This window comes from Pinus tabuliformis, chromosome 4_2, assembly GCF_031772625.1.
Source record: "Pinus tabuliformis cultivar Carrire ecotype Pingquan chromosome 4_2, CPIR1, whole genome shotgun sequence".
Classification (NCBI taxonomy): domain Eukaryota; kingdom Viridiplantae; phylum Streptophyta; class Pinopsida; order Pinales; family Pinaceae; genus Pinus; species Pinus tabuliformis.
The window spans coordinates 566123126-566141152 of NC_142304.1; positions in this window are offsets into that span (position 1 = coordinate 566123126).

The following is an 18027-nucleotide window of genomic DNA, read 5'->3' on the forward strand; positions in this document are numbered from 1 at the left end:
GTGCATCTCCTGTAAATCCTGTAACTTCTTTCCATTCTCATCCAAACTTTTTTGATATCCTATCTACATTTGCTGGAAGTCCTACTGTAACCTCTCAAGCTGTTTCTATGCTTCATTATTGGTGTTAGCTTGTTGTAACTGTTGTTGCAGTTCTCGTATCTGGTCTTCCCTTTCTTTTAACAACTGTTGTACCTTAGATGCTTTATCAATAGTCACAGAGGTGTATGCTTCTGCGATCTGAGATAGTTTGGTGAGATTTCAGTAGGATTGCTAATGAGATCTTTCCACAAGATGTCTAATTGTTCTGCGTCTTGAGAGGACATGCTCTCGAATTTCCTTTTCTCCCTTTTTCCTCTTACTATTGCCTTGTGCTGTGGGATGTAAAATATATCCTGTTAGTGTCAGTCTTTACAGCCTTCCTCCAGTGATCAAATGTGCTCTTACATAGTGATTTTGAAGTGTCAAGGTCAAATTTTGTCATTTCAGTGAGTCTTCAAGCAAAATTTGGTCACTAGGCATTAGGCCTAGGGTTTGCCCAAATGTCAGTCCATGTCATCATTCAGCTGAGCCTATCATCATTCAGAGGTTTTTCATCATCATGTCAGTGTCTAATGGGTCATTTTACACCATGTTCATGCTTCAGTTGTGCCTAGGCAAGCTCATTTCCCTCTCCTAGGGTTTTGAAAGCCAATTTCTCTTGGGCGGCCAAATCATCGGCAAAACTTGTTTCCTGATGTTAATACGCCTTCCCCTATCCTTCATGTACCTTATCAAACACTTCCCATCCCTTAGATCCGCCAAATTCCTCATTTTTGCACAAACCCTAGTTTCTAGCTACAACTTGGCAATTTTCTAGGTTTGGCCTGTGTTTTTCCCTTTTGGACCCCTTCCCCTCGCTCAATCTCTAAGATTCCACTTTCCCCTGCTTCCTAACATCCCTCCCCATTCCCAAAAATTTCCCCAATAATTTAGAAGCCCTCTGTCCCCTTCATTCCGCTTCATTTCGACAAAATTCCTTGTTTCACACATCGGGACAAGTTTCACTCAAAAGCTGTTTCTGAGCAATCAAAGATGAATTTTTCAAAACGGAGAGAGGTTTTTGTCCAGAACATGCCAACGAAGAAAAACCTCCTTCATTTTTTACACAGGTGTCATTGTTTGAGAGAAATGTCAAGAATACCGTTGCCTCAGGAGAATCAAAGGCACCTCTGAAGTGACCTTGGGAAAATCAAGTTTTCTCCTAGCTTAGTTGGCCAAATGACTTGCTTGATGGGTAAATTGATAACTAGACACGAAGAGATTTCCAATGAGCTATCCTGCGCTCAATTTGGGGTTGAGGAAGGCATTCAAAAGTTGACTGCAACAGCACTCTTCCTTGAGGCAGCCTCATTGGACACTTTTTGACCAGTCTTGGGAGATTTGCTTTTTACAGGTCAAATCAACTCCAAATTGAAAAATTTTGGTTGGGTTGGAAATTAGACTCAAATACCTTTCCAACGAGCCATCCCGCGCCTGATTCTGATGCCGGAAAGGCCCTCAAACAAGGCTGTGAACGTGCGCGACCAAACGGAGGTGCGCGACCAAAAACAGGCCAACGCACTGTGTTAAATTACACAGGCGCGACCAAACGTAGGTGCGCGACCAAAAACTCTGTTTGCCCTAAAAACTCACTCAAACGCTGAAATCACCCTCAAATTCTCTCAAGTTATTAAGGTATGCCTCATTCACATGTTTGATGATGGTGTTGGGATTGGAAAGGAAGGTAATGATCATAAATTTTGTGCAAGAAATCCATAAAGAAATAGGTTAAATGAATAGTTGTTTTTGCAAGCAATATGTGTGACAGTTTGTTATTTTTTAAGGAAATTTTTCCCTTTGTCCCTCCTTTTATTTTCCCCATACAAATTGCATATGTTAACATGTCAAACTTATTGATCTCATTTGCAAGTCAATTATACAAATCCTACCCCTAAATCATTATGAAACCCTAATCCCTTCTAAACCTATTCAAACCTTAGTTCCTCCATGTATCATGCTAAAACCCTAAGCACCATTATGACACACAGCAAATATATGAAATGCACAGCAAGGAAATGAAGAAGAAACATTGTAAAAAATAAAAAGAAAAGTGATGACAAGGCATGCACACAAGAATTGTAAAAACAGTGAAAATGCCATTTGCATAGCCTTATAAAAAATAAAGAAAAATGTCATCTTGCTGTGTATATGTCAAAGACTTGAAAGCTCAATAAAAGTCATGACAAAATTCATTAAAAATACAGCTGCATAGTTGTCAAAGGAATCAGTTTTGCTGTGATTAGGGTTTTACATTAACATGGTATTCTTCCCCATCCTCAAAACTCTGTTTTTTCCCCTACCTAATTCCCTATGTAAACCCTAATTCAATTGCTTGTCCCTTCAGTTAAACTCCCTAGGCAATTGAATATCCCTCCCTATGATCAAATCACACAGTGAAACCTTAATTACTCATGGCAAAAACATGATGAAGCTGCCTCTGTTTTAAATGAACTGCTGTTATGAAAATTAGTTGGCAGACTTTGTTGATGGGTTTCATTGTCCCCCTAAACCTAATTCCTAATATCCTCTCTTTTCCCTAATTCCCAAGTTACCAATTCCCTCTCCCTTCCATTGTAACATAATCACAGCAAACCTTCCCTTCCTTTTGCAATCAAATACCCTAAATCCCTGTTTCCCAAAGCATCAAATGGCCATTCTAAAGTCATGAAAAAACAGAGTATTCTCTTAAAAGACATTCAAAGCAAAATGAAATGAGCTGCCTGTTTCTTGTACATGGATGATGCTGCCCTATCCCCCTATGCTTATGACACCCTCCCCTCCATCATGATGATTTTCATTGTCCTTTCCCTTGGTGATCATAACACAGTTTCCCTAAATAAGGTATTGATTTGCAAATGGTGAGAGATGGAATGACATGTTTAGCATTATGTGATGTTTTCCTTCAAAATTCCCTGCTTATATATATATTTTTTTTTTCTCCCTTTCCTATATGTAAATTCCCTCCCCTAACATATCCCTCATGATGTTTCCCCTTGAAAACAACATACTTCACAGCATTTTGCAGGCAGGGCAGCGGTCATTTTGACTTGTTGATTCCACCTTGCTCAATAACATCAGGTCAACCAATGAGACTAATGAGCAAGGTGATGACCGGTCTTCTTCCATGGAGGTTGAGACACAGCAGAGGCTTTTAGAGAAGGCAAATCATGACAAAGAGCTGCTACGCAACATGAAAACACATTATTGGGCCAGAATGCATGTTTACAAAGCAAGGATGAAGATCCTTCAACGGCGGTTGAACGAGGCTCTCATGAGGAAAAAGAAAAGGACAAATCCCCGTATCTTGGCTGAGGCATCTCTCACTCATCATGGTACTGATCAGCCTTGATCTAGCATCAAAATGTGAAAATTTTGAGAATTTTGGAGCATTTTGGAAATTTTTGGTAAAATTACAGGTTTTGCCCACGGTTTGGTCTCACCCCGGGTGAGACCATTTTGAAGGACTACTCGGAATTTTGAAAACTTGGCATTTTTGGAAAGGGCATGCAAAAATAAAAATTACCAATACTTGGGAGAAGCCTGATTTTGAGTTTTGAGCCTCCAAAAGCTCAAAATACATCAAAAAAATGACTTTCTGCCCACTTTTTGAGTTGCAGAAAGTGACCTTGGGAGAATTGATTTTTGAGGGGTCAAATCAACACCAAATTCAGAAATTCCACTTGGGATAGAAAGTAGACAGGCCAAGCTTTCCAATGAGCCATTTTGCACCTGATTTGGACCAGTGGAACCCACTCAAAAATAGCTGTGAAGGGGCGCGACCAGAACTTCCAGGGGCGCGACCAGAACTTCCAGATTTGCCAGAATTGCCATTTTCGGTCAAAAAACACTGTTTTGACTATGGTTGACCATTTTTACTTGTAGATGATGGATGAATGTAATATTTTCATGGCACTTTGATAGGTTTTATCTTTATTTACTCTTCTAGAAGCTTCTTTGATGTAAATAGTGAATAATTAATGCATGGATGAGTTAGCTAAGTAATAGAGGCAAGTTGTTGGGCTGCCTATTTTCTAGTTCTTAGTTTAGAATTACTTCAAACTGCTCCTAGGAAGCTGAGCTCGACCCCTAGAGGTGGGGAAAGGAGTTAGATGGTCTAGGAGGTCTATATTATGCTCTCTCCTTCTCATTTTCATGGTTGGACTCTTGTGGGAGAAAGCATTATTGTGTATTGTACATCTACTTCTACAATTTAAGGAAAGGAAGGCCAGGGTTTTGCAGACTTCATTGTGGATTCTTGTGGATCATTGTGTTGATGGTGTGTCTTCTAATTGTTACTGTAAGTTTGTTTATGTGTTACATCTCTCTTTCTTTGCTGCTAATTGAACAAGATGAAGTGATAAAGTTTGAATTCATGCATGCCATGCTCAGCTTTTAATTCTGTTCAATATCTATGTTTTCCACTGTTTAAAGAGGATTCAAAGTCCTTGTTTGCCCTCTTTAACCTCCTCTCTTTCTTCCCTGATCACTCATCCAAGCCAAAGGCATCAACACAAGTTCCTACCTTGCCCCAAAGATCCCCCTGCAAAAACTGTGCTCAATCCCCGCACCTTGAATTGCACTTCCACCAATTGCCACCAAAACCCCCAAAAATCATCAAATCAAACCCCCTATCAATTTACTAGCCTAAAATCTTTATTTCTATTTGGTCAGCCTAATTATATTATAAGATCTATCAAATCTGACCCGAGAGAGCCTTCTCATACCTCGTAGGGCTAGCTACGAGGTGAAATGGTTTGATGTAGCCTTGAGAGTTTGTCTATCTCAGCCTAGGTGAATTCCAAGCGCTAACATATCCAAAGGAGGAATTTCTTCTACTTTGAGTATAAACTCAGAATATGGGTCAATAGGAATATGCTCAATATCTAAGACATTGTTGATTGTTCTTGTGACTATTTCTTTTGCTACCTGTGAATTTCTCAAAGGTGTTTTTATGGTTTGTCCCTCAAGATTGATTAAGTCATTGAAGGTTTCCCATTCTTTATCTAATTCAGTTATGACTGGCGGTGCTTAAAGGACGAGAGGGGGAGGATCTCTTTGCGGGGAAGCAATAATCTGCTGATGTAGAAGCTCTATTGACTGGGCAGTATCCTTTACTGACCCTTCTCTTTTATCTTGTTCATTTCCGGATCTTTTAGAGTGTTCAAACATTTATTTTTTAGACTTGGATTTAGATCCGTTAGTGCTTGAACTCCCACTAAGACTAACACTTGGAGTTGGTTCTCTTGAGGGTAGGCATAGTTTCTCTAGAGGAATACTAGCTAACCTTCTTTCCCTGTATATTTTGAACTTTTGGAATTCTTTTGAAGAAAATTGCAATTGGGTTGCGTGTATAATTTCGTTAAGTGTGCTTTTTTGTTGGAATATATCATCAAATAAATCCTTTTCTTCAGAGAACACCTTTATCTTTACTGCAGTTGTGAAATTCTGGGCAACCTTATTAGGGTCAAATGGTCTGCCTGAAAATTTGAATAGCTACAAACACGTCATATTATTTACTTCTGTGAATGCGTGACCTCTATCAAATAGCGAAAATGCTTGATAGGCTATAGGAAACTGTGGCCATATAGCCTTCTTTTTGTCCTTTAAATCTTTAGTTAAACCACCTTCCCCATAGGTTTGATAGGCAATCTCTCGAGCTAAGAGTTTATCAGGGATATACAAAGGTAGGACATGAGGGGGTGCAGAACATCCAAATACCCTGACATAAGTAAATAATTCCTCCCTGAACCATCTTGCGACAGGGAGGATGTCTACCTCTGATTTAGGCGAGCACCTTGCGGGGTCTTTATCATACACCATTCTGTATAAGGGCGGCATAATTCCGTGACAAATTTGGTATAAGTATGGAGTAAACTGAGAGTCCCATAACTCTTTATGATAGACATGGATAGGTAAGGGGTCTTGAGTTGTCCACTTCCAACCCATAATAGGAAAATTAGAAACATAACATATTGAATCCATAATATATGCAGATAGGTAAAAAGGAGGATAAATTCTCTGAGCCGTAGCTCTTTTGGACCGGTAACTGACAATGGCCATGACTAGGTTATCAGACAAAATTTTGGCCCAATCTACAATAGTGGCATTTGTGGCCGCATCTAATAATGGTAGCCATTCGGATGAAATTTTTTTGATATCTAGCATTCCAAATATTCTACAAAGCATGGCAGTAGAAAAGCAGTAAGGGGAGGTAAGGGAACCAGTACTGTACATACCGTGTTTATCGTTCTTCAGTGGTTCGTCTCTTCTGGACTAGTCTTTGGTGATTTCTGCCAGGTCCTGATTTACTTTTACGAATTTCTCCATAAATTGCTTGTTATAAGTTGCCTGTGGCTCCAGCAGATGATACATGAGCTTTAAGTCTTGCGTGGCGAATGAACCAATGAGTCCTTGACCATGAACTTTGAATTGTCTATTTCTGATTTTCTGCGCTGTCTAGTACCCACTTGGTCATGTCCATTTATGGGAGGATTTTTGGCCTTGCTGCTATCCGATGTAAGAATGAGCAAGCTAGCTCTATTAGGGATGCTTCAGAAGGACTCTGTGGGTCCACAATAGCAATAACTTCTATTATTCTGGGGTTCTCTTCTTCGAGCAGATTATACATGCCTTCCCACATAGCTATTCCCACGTCTCTGTTACAAGCCGTGTCTGTATACAAAGGCGCCATTTCCTTTTCTTCAGAGCTTGGGGCTTTGCTTTTCTTTCCCATTCTAACCTGCGTATTGCTTTGAATTGTTCTTTGTTTTCCATTCTTGCAATTCATAAGTCAAGTAGAAATGAATGACAAGGAAGGGTGATGGGAGAGTTTTAAATGCCACAGACATACCAAATACACCACCTTACGTGAAATGATTCTTGAAAAAGCACGCACTCATATTCTATTAATAACTGACAACTAACTCCTTTATTAGTATTTAAAGGGCATAACTATGTGTTAGCTTATGGAAAATGCCTTTCTTGAATAACGTGCTCGAAATATCTGTGATGGAGCGATTTTGCGATTTGCTTCGCAACATCGCAGATCGCAACATCGCAGCATCACAGCGCTGATCTTGCATGATGTCCAACATTGCTTTATCGCGAAATCGCGATATCGCAATATCGCAGATTGCAACAGTTTTATGTATGACAAATTTTGTTAACCTGTTTCTTGTGAGATGCGATCTTGCAATTGGTGTCATCGAATATCGGTAGATTTTGAAATGTTTCATGTAAGTTCTGCTGAATGCGACGTGACATTTATTGCCATGATCTCACAAATGTTGGGATTGTAGTTGTGAGGTGGCATCAGGCTATCCTTTTACGATGCGATTTTTAAATATTTTTACCTTATCATAAACCCAGATTTTACGAATTTTGAAGGAGATTTATAAGCTTATGATGGTAACTTTATTTGCGGTAAAGAAATTTAAGCACTACTTTGTTTTTCTTGGATTTTATAACTAAGGGTCCCCACACATTTAGTATTACGAATGACATTAAATGAGAGGGGGGGTGTTGTTGACCAAAACACTTCCCTAGATAAACTTTGAACGAATATTCTCATTTGCACATCAACAGTATCTATTTAATAAATTTCAAAATAATCAGTCATCTTCTTGGCGTGTTGCTGGGCTGTATGGGTTCTAGTGCCATCAAAAGTAGTGATCTTACTTTGGTATTCCTGGGGCATGGCACCTAAATTTGTTGGTAGTACCGAGGGGGCATATCTATTGGCCATTGTTGTTGGTAATGGTGAAACAAAAGCTGAGGTTGGAGTAACAGTGGATGTTTGAGTTGTGGATGGAGAGCTAGAGGTGATGGTCAGATGTGGAGTGGTTTGAGGTTGAGATATATGAGGGAATGATAATGAGATTGCAGAAACATAAGTTATTACAAAGGGATTAGGGGTTCCTTCAGTGGTAAGATTAGATTGTGGTGAGTTTTGCAAATGTCTATCAATTGACAAATTGGCTACTTTGATTTCTAGTTCTCGGATGAACACTGGGTCTTGGACTAGGTCTGCTAATTCAGAATTAGATGAAGTCCTCAACAAAGAGGTTCTAAAGTACTCATCAAAGGGTAGGTCTTTGAGGTAAATCCACTTAACAGGACAAGATGGGGATCTGAATGTGGGTTGAGGACTAATAGAACTTTCTTGTCTTCTAAGAATTCTAGGGATCATATTGGGGTTCTCAAACACTTGTGGTGGATTGGGATCATGATTAGCTCTAGTGTAACGAGTACTTTCTAAAGCCATATTTTTGGGTTTTGTTTTTGGATTTCTTAACGGATATCAAAAACAACTTCTATGATTTCTTTAAGATGATTTTAGATTTAAGGTTTAAATTTTTTAAAGATTTTTTTTTACTAAGGAACTATCCTTCCCCAGTGGAATGGGCACTATGTTATCACTCATATTTTCCTTGAAGTTGTTAGAAGAAGGAAAGGGGTCCGAGGTAAGCACAAACCAATATTTTAAGTAAAAAATCTAGCCAATCTGTACTCAAAGAGGGCTCTCTCTTTATGATTTAGCTTTTTTTATGGGATATTAGGCTAGTTATGAAAGATTGGGTAGTTTTGATTTTTTTTGGTGTTGGAATTTAGGAGCAGATGGATAGAACAAGGTATTTCAGGCCATTGGGCTATGGAGTCCACTAAATATGGCTTAACTGGATCAGGTTGAATTAACAAAGGAGAATTTCATAGGGAAAGATAGCTAAACAAAAGACAAATGATAGCTTAAAATGGGTGGATTGGTCTTGAACAAGGAGGAAGGGAAATCAAGAATCCTTCAACAAAATCCAAGATGAAAGAAAGAGGGTGCTCATTAACAAAAAGTAATTAAGTATTCTTTGTTAAATCGTCATCGTGATAAACTATGAAAGCAGGGAGCAATTAAGAATTCCCTACCTATAATAGCTTGGAAGAAAACATTAAGAAACTAAATGATTTTAAAGATAGAATGAAGTAAAGCTCTTTTTGAAATATAATTTTCCATTTATAATTTAGATATGAAACACATATGAATATTTATTAAACCAGAAAAACTATAAAAACACAAGATATAGAATACTTATTTGTTTCTCGTTTGACACAGGTATCCTGTAAAAGTCATTTTCTTGATTACTTTGTTGCTGCCAGCCATACAAGAGGTGTTCAACAACACAACTCCAAAAGTAATTTGTCTACAGAAATGTCTAAGGATCCACCCTCAATACTTCGAATAAGGAAGTACTTATACAAAATTTACATCAAAATTTCTCCTAACTAAGAGAGATACATTCTAGGAAAACTAAATATCTCTTACATGAACTGCTTGTTGCTGTCCCTATTTTTATTGAAGGAGCTAGAGGCAGGTCATATAAATATGCATCTTGCTTTCTTTCTTGTAATTATGTGCTAGATTATTGATTTTAGCTTTTCACTGATACTCTTTACCTGTTTTACCATCATTCATCCTCTTTTTCCAAAATTGAATATGGTAAATACTTGAATTTACTTCACTTTTAACCATGGTAAATCATAAAATGTCTGTCATGATGGTCCACCAATCATCTCTCGATATTCTTGTCCTTGTCAATTTTTTGTAGATTTCATCTTCTTCTATATATTTTACAAAATTTGGCTGCACTTGAAATAAGTGCTTCACTTCATGCTCAATGTAAAAGATGTTATCCAAACTATCATAGAGAACTCTCCCTATGGGCAATGCCTTGACTGCAGATGAATTAGCCTAACTGTTAGCTTGCTGATGTAATTTGTTGACATAATCATTCTGAAACATTAGCTTGTCATTGATGACTAAGGGACTTGGAAGTCCTTTACTTTGTAAGATGCCAAATTTCTCCATGGACTCATCTATATCTTCCCACATATTTTGACATTTGCATTCTAGGCTTTGCATTAGACTCCTTTTGGTTAATACTTTCTTTATTTCGAGGTTGGTAGTAGTCCTATCCTCAACGTTTAATTATTCCAGCTGATGCCAGTTTCTACTGTTTAGAAAGTTTATTAATCTGATAGCTTCTTCAGGCTTCCTTCCAAGTTCTTCCTTGCTTTTTCAATCTCTTGAAGAGCCACTTTCACTAAGTCAATTTGTTCAAAAATTATTTGAATTGATGACCAAATATCATTGATTGAATCAATGATATTGGTCCATAATGTCTTTTTGATATCAATCAAAGGCTTTTCAAATGTAAGATCTTTTTCCAATGTTTTAATATGTTGAGTCAAGCCTTTGTTTTTTCTCATCTCTTCAGCAAAATTGAATTTTGATACATCATATTTTTTCTCTAAAGTAATGAATTTCTCTTTTACGTTTTGTAGTTCAGTGACTTGGAGCTTCATTTCCTCCATGGACTTGATCAACTCCTCTGTGCTCTGATTTGAGGTTCCTACCTGTGATGTCCCTGTACCTGTTACTTCTATACTTGCAACTGTTGCCAAAGGGACATTTGGTGCTAAAGTAGTTGCCAATGTAGAAGGGACTACTGTAGAGTTCACTAGCACTACATTTAGAGGTTGTGTGGTCGACTCACTCTGCTTGCTTTGTAGCATTTTCTCTAATTCTTTCTCTGTCTCTTTTAGTTGCTCATTTAGCTTAAGGACCAAGTCCATAAGCTCTTCTTCATTTTTCTTCTCAATCACTTTAGCAGTTTGAGGGTGAATGAGTGGTGGCAATTTAATCTGCTTTCTTAGTGCAGCTATATCTTCATTCTTTTTCTTTATTAGGCTCTCTCCCTCCTTGATATCCATTGGGTTATGGCCCAACTCAGTAATCAATTCCTCCAATGATTTGATTCTGTTGTCCTTTGCCTATGAGGAGGCCTTTTCTAGGTGTAATTAGGCAGTAGCGTTGTCCAGTGAATTTTGCAACCTATGTGCCATCATTGCCTTGCTTGTCAGTGTAGAATAAACCATCTCCCCTGTTTGCTTATTTAGTTCTATCTGATATATGGGGTGGTTATCTTTAGCTAAGACCTCAAAATTAGTCTTGAGGTAGTCTGCAAATAACTTGGGTTGCTATGCTGTGGGCTTTAGAAAGCTCATATGCATTTTGCCTTCTTTGATGTCAGAAGCTGACATCAATTTTGTTTGATTTGTAGGGACCATCTTCAAGTATTGAGCATAGGTTTGGGTCTTCAGCTGCTCATTCTTGGTATTTATCTCCTTGAATTTTCCTTTTATGTCTATGATCTTCTCAAATGAAGATCTGAAAGATGAAACTTCGGGACTTTGCTATCTTTCAAGGTCTTGTCTTTGTGAAGTGGAAGGTGTCCCACCTATTGGGAATGTATGTAGAGCATCTCCACCTTATTTCCCCAAACTCCCTATTGTTTCCTCAAAGAATTCTTCCTCTGAATATGGATTTAGCCTGTGCCTCTTAACACCAAGCTAGTCTGAAGGACCACTGGTAGGGGTAGCTACTTCCCTGTTCCTTTTCAAGTTCTTTTCCTAATTCAGAGAAGTCTGCAAAACGGGGGTTTTCCCATATTAACCTGAGCTCGATGAGGCTGTGGTGGAGCTTGTTCTTCAAAGATTTCTAGCTGCTCTGACATCTCTGGTTGTTCTGATGCAGGAGTACTTGTTCCCCGGTCTTGTTCCTATGGTGGTTCTACTAGGGGGGCACTAGTTTCTTGTGTGTGCCTTTGAGAAGTCTTTGCTATAGAGGCACTAGGCTCTGGTGTTGGTCTTTGAGTAGAATCAACTGGTACCTATTCACAAGAGTCTAGGTCAAGTCTCTTTTCTAAGTCTTTCATCACATTCTCTACCTCAACTTGATCATTATCCATTTCAACTAAAGTTCCTTTTCCTCCATTCATCTATATTTGCATGTTGTTCTATCTCAAGGATTCTGTGATGGACATAGGATTACAACTTATGTTTCATTCTCCTATCACAAATGAAACCTTGTGGATAATATTTCCAAGCAAAGCTTTTCTTTAGTATCATTTTTGTTTCTATGATTTCTTCTGCCCTTGTCCCTACTTCTCTATGTTGCACACAAATCTTTGCCTTGGTGAAATGAATTTGATCGGAGTTTAAAATTTGCCTATAATACTATAATAGTCTAGGGAAGACAATCTCATAGGAACATACTTAGGCAGTTTGAAAGGAGGGAGTTCACAACCATATATTCAGATCTCAGTGTGATTCTAGTACAAGTACCAGTCATATATCTTGTACTGCTTTGATAGTTGAAGGATTCTCTTGATTTCATCACTAATCCTAGGAGGAGGACTTCCTATCAGCATGGTGGTCAGCATGGTGGTCACATGGTGGACAAACTGGTCAATGAATTCATTATATGAATAGGGACAAGTATAAGAATAGTGGAAGACGGAAGTCCAAAAAATGACTGATTTGGGATTACCCTTTCTATGAAGATTATTTACAAAGAATGGAAACTTGTCAGACTGATAGCAAAGGGAAAGGTGATATATGACTTTAGAATACTTGAATACCTTTTCATTTTCTAGCCTCATGAACTGGTCATGGATTTTCTTAGCAATGAAAGTAGCATAGTTATATTTGACAGTAGGAGGCTGACTAGGGGTAAAAATGGACATTAAAACTAGAGTCAATTCATCCACATACTCACTAGTGTTGAAACCCATGACTGCAGCTATCATATTGACTATGTTTTTGCCTATCTCTATGAAGAAAGATGCCACATAGGGAGGACGATCTTTGGGTTGATGTTGTTTATCTATAAAATTCTGGCAAAGGCGACTGAGTTTAGGCTGGGACAATTTAGATGTTTTCTCTAGTAATTCTCCAAGGGAAATGGGGGTGAGGTCTTGACAGGGCTGAAACTATAGCATTTCATTGATTGAATCTATAGTAGTTGTGAAGAGAAAATTTTGATTGGGGGACAGTATTGCTTTGAGGGTGGGATTATAATTGGCTTGACATTGATGGATAATGTTAGGGAAAACGCGCACAGAGGGGAGCATGTACCTTGGGAGAGTTAATTCCCGAAGTCCTATGGTATCAGAGTCATTCATGTAATTTTCTTGGCATTGACAAAATACTTTCAAGGAGCTTTTATCAGTTTCAAGGTCTTTTATTTGAAAATCGTTATTTGCTAAGGGCAAATAATCCAAATCTCTATGAGGAGTAGTGATAGGAGGTATATTGAGGGCCACGGGGGTTTCCATTTCTGCTTCTTGTGGATTCAGATAGGAAAATGGGGTTTTCAACTAGAGTTGGTGAAAATAGAGGGTCTTGGGAGTCTTCAATTCTAAATTTCGCAACTGAATTGTAATGAATTTTGGTTTTTTCAAAGTAATCACAGAGGAAATCAAGTATTTACAAAGTTTCTAGAAAGAACTGGTAAGTACCTATTTTTAAGTGACAGGTAATGGAGTGCAGGTTCACTGGGTGCATAAGGTGGACTGGAGTGGCATCGAACTGAAAATTTTACGGTGGCTGACGATTGGAGTACGAGTTGGTTGACTTCTATGTTCTAGTTGCATGCATGAGTTTTCAGAATAAGGATGGAAGACTATTTGAAATTTGTTTTTATGAAAAGTCAAAGCTTTTGGCGGGTTTGTGATATGGACAGGTGGCATTAGCAGGGAGGCAACTTGACTTTTTGTCTTTAGCAGGAGGCAGTAAGTGGGTTTCATCAGACCACTAGTGGAGTGTAAGTGGTATTTGGGCAGGACCGCACGATTTCATACACTGCTTGACATGTAGCAATGTTACAATTCATGAAAGCACTCACCATCGCATGGTAAAAGTTGACCACAGAGGTCCGTGCGATATGTGCGATGAACATCGGAATTGCAGGATCCAATTGGACGGTCGTCGGGGAGATGCAGTGACTGGCAGCTATGGAGGGCAGACCTGATATAAATTAAAGAGATTAATCATATCGGGGGTGATTTGATTGGTTATTGAGTTATTAATTAGTCTGAATGACTTAATTAATCCTCATTAAATGGTGGCGAGGTTGGGTTCTTAATTAACTACAAATTATTTAATTAATCCCATTTATTTATTTGTTTTATGGTTATATTTAACCGAGTGGCGGGATATATAATGATTTGGGGTTCTGTATAATAATATAATATAGGTGTGGGTAATTTTGTTTTATAGGGGAATTATATAATAAACATTAGTGGTTAATATGACAAACATGAATGGGAAAGTGCTAAGTCCAATATTTTCCAAAAGTGTTACATCGTATAACATATTACTTAGGCTAAAGTGTACAAAAGGGTTTTCATGCAGATTTGTTTCAATTTCCCTTAGTAAAATAGGATTTTACTTAGGAAGATTTTTATCAAAGGAATGAGTGATCTTATGGGGGGTAGCAATGTTAATGAAGGGACTGAAGTACGTTAGGCATTTCCAATTATTGGGCCAAGGGTCCAGTCCCTCCAAAAGTCTGAGCCCCTATAACTCTTGTAATTGCCTTTAGTACTTAGGGAATTAGTGAAGATATTTAGGGGAATGCGTAGGGAAGTTAATTATTCTGACTTTGAATGTTGATGAGCCTTTCCATGTGATACATTCCTTTTCCTAGTGATGAAAGTAAAATATTTAAAAATTTAAACTTATCATTCACCACATATTTATTTTGCAACCATCATCTACTTACCATACCTACTTTACCCTAGCATTTTCACTTCTTTATTAGGGTGCACTTAGACTGGCAAACCTTTATCAAACTTTCTTTTCTTTTACGTAGTGATATCTATGTAAATCTACACTTATTACATCTAAGGGCTTAGATTAAACTATTGAGCTCCTTTTATTCACTCTACCCATCTACTTATCTGCCAATATTAAATTGTTTGTTCAAATCTTTATTCTCTACTTCTAAAACATGAAATTGAAAACTTGAAATAACCAAGTTTAAAATGTTTGGTTACCCATGAATTGTGGCATAGGCGACAAGCTACACACAATCTTTTATTATACAAAAGTAAAAGAGTAGTGGCATTTAGACTTGCACACTTTCCCAGTCTTTTATTTTTGTTGGGGTTCATTTTTTTTCATTTTTTTGACCTCTTTTTTATTCTTTTCACCATTTTATTCTTTTTCTAGGGTATACCCTCTTTACCATTTTTAATTTTTTGATTTTTTTACAAATCTGGAAAACCTTTGCAACAAGTAAAGGTATGAACATATTTCAAAGCTAAACCAAGTCAATCATGATATATGACAACTATTGGTATAGCGGCATAACAGTGCCCAAAAGAGTTTAGCACGATGGTTAATGCCATCATCGGTGGTCAACTGAGGCAATTTGCAACATTATTGGTGCTTCCCTTCTTATACTTGATATTCAAATGGAACTGTTGCAGGTATGTGGACCACTTATGATGACGATCATTCTGTAATTTTTGTTGGGTCTGTATGAACTATAGGGGTTGATGGTCTGTGTGGATGACCATTTTCTTCCCTGAAATGTAAAGCTTCCATTGTCAGCAGACCTGTACAATGGAATACATCTCTTTGTCATAAGTGAGATACCTCTAGACTGTGTCCGAAAGTGTCTCACTATGATATGCCACTGGATGCCCGTGTTGAGTAAGGATTGTCCCAATAGAATAGTCAGAGGCATCTGTATCAACCTCAAATGGTTGTTGCAAGTCTGGTAATGTGAGCATTGGTGCCATGTAGAGGTGATATTTCAACACTATGAATGCCTTCTATTGGGATTCAAACCAAAATAATTTTTCTTTCACTCCTCCCTTGGTGACTTGACTCAAGGGCCAAGTGATATGAGAAAATCCCAGCACGAACCTACGTAGAAGTTGGCAAGACCTAGAAAGCTATGGAGCTTTGTCATAATGGTTGGAGATGGCCAAACCCAAATGACTTGGACCTTTGCTGGATCCACATGCACCCCATATTCAATGATAATGTATCCCAAATATTGAACCTGGGTCATGCCAAAAGTGCATTTCTCCAAATTGGCACATAAATTGTGTTGGCACGGTGTTTGGAGAACTTGTCAGATGTGGTGGAGGTGCTCTTCCCAACTCTGGTTGAATATCAGGATTTCATCCAAGTATACCACCACAAATGAATTGGTGAATGGCCACAAGATGTCATCCATTAGTCTCATGAAGGTTGTAGGAGCATTTGCCAATCCGAAAGGCATAACCAGCCATTCAAAAAGGCCCTCCTTGGCTTTGAAGGCAGTCTTCCACACAACGGAGGGTTCGATTGGTACATGGTGATATCCTGACTTCAAATCAATCTTGCTGAAATATTTTCCCCCTTTAGTTGGTCTAGGAGGTCATCAATCCATGGGATCGGGTACCTATTATGGACAGTAATCTTGTTTAACGCTCGATAGTCAATACAGAGTCTCCAAGTCCCATCCTTCTTTTGTACCAACACGATCAGGCTCCCATAGGGTGATGAACTTGGACAGATGTGACCTTTCTGTAGCAGCTCCTGAATCTGCCTCTTGATTTCATTGTTCTCCAGAACGGAGCACCAATATATTGGTCCACTGGGAAATGGCGCACTTGGGGTCGGATCGATGGAGTGCTTGACCTAACATTGCAGAGGAACCCCTGTGGGGGAGGTGAAGATGTCCTTGTACTCCTCCATGAGCTTGTCCATCTATAGCTGTCATGAGGAGGGGCCCTATCTGGAGGTCGTGGCCACACTCTTCTTCTTTCCTTAAGGGCGTATCATCAGGAAAACAAATTTCCTAGTTTTGGAAATGAGCTTAGTGCATTGTTTTGCAGTAACCAAAGAGATAGTGGTAGGCGGTGGTACCTCCGGTATCCTGTACAACTTATTTCCCAAAGTAATAATAACATGATAGGTCCTTGATTCATACACAACATGTCGGTTCCACAAGTATGGTTGTCCTAATAATACATCACAAACTTCAAGGGGAGCAATGTCACACAATACCTCATCCGTGAAGGGTTTCATGTTGTATGGAAGGCAACACTATTGGCTCACATAGAGATCCTGTCCTTGGTGAAGCCACCTGATGGTGTACGGTTGTGTATGTGTTGTCGTTGGTAAGCCTAGCCGCTTCATGACATCTGTTGAAATGACGTTCTTTTAGCTCTCAATGTCGACAACGAACTATAGTGGGGAGCCCTTTACCCACATTTGGGAGTGGAATAGATGCTTCTCCTCCTCTATATCTTCGGGTTCCTCCTTCTGTATCTTTGTGGTGGCAACAGTTGCACTGGGCTCCACATCGATAATCTACATCCCTTTGTCATTCCCTTGTTGGGTTTTGAATTAGAGTCGGAACATGCATGCATCTAATTCTGAAACCCTTAGCTCGGTCTCCAGTGACTATTTGGCCCAACACTCACTTGTGTTGTGGGTGGAATTCTTATGGAACTCACACCACTTTCTCGTGTCCTTTTTCAGCTTCACAATGCTGTTCTTTACTTGCAGCTTTGGCGGGTTTTCTTGAGCTGCCGTACCTTGGCTTTGTCCTTTTTTCTGTGGTTTGGGGGCACCTTTCCCTTTCTTCAAATTCATAGATCCAAAGTCTTGCTTCTTCTGTTTAAACTTTTACTCAACCTTGATGGCGTATCGATATGCCGTGCCGAGCGAAGGGATGTTCAGGAATTCTATTTCTTCCTAGATGTACTTGTACATGCATCCCCAGTATTTAGGTACCAAATGTTGCTTCTAATCCTTGATAACCAAATTTGTGCGAAGGGTATGAAAAATATTGGTAAATTATGACACGTCTTGGTCCCTCCCTTGCCGCAGCATGGTCCACTTTATGTATTGATCCTCATAGCTTTTGACAGGGTAGTATTGCTCATTGATGGCATCTCAGAATGAATCCCAAGTGGGTGCGGCTAAAAATAGTGATCCTGTACTTTCATCCTTCTACTTGTAGTAGGTTTCCCACCAGTCCTTGACGTGGGGGGCTACTATGAGAAGAGCGAAACTAATCTTTTCCCGACTGGAAAAATCATGAACAGAAAAATA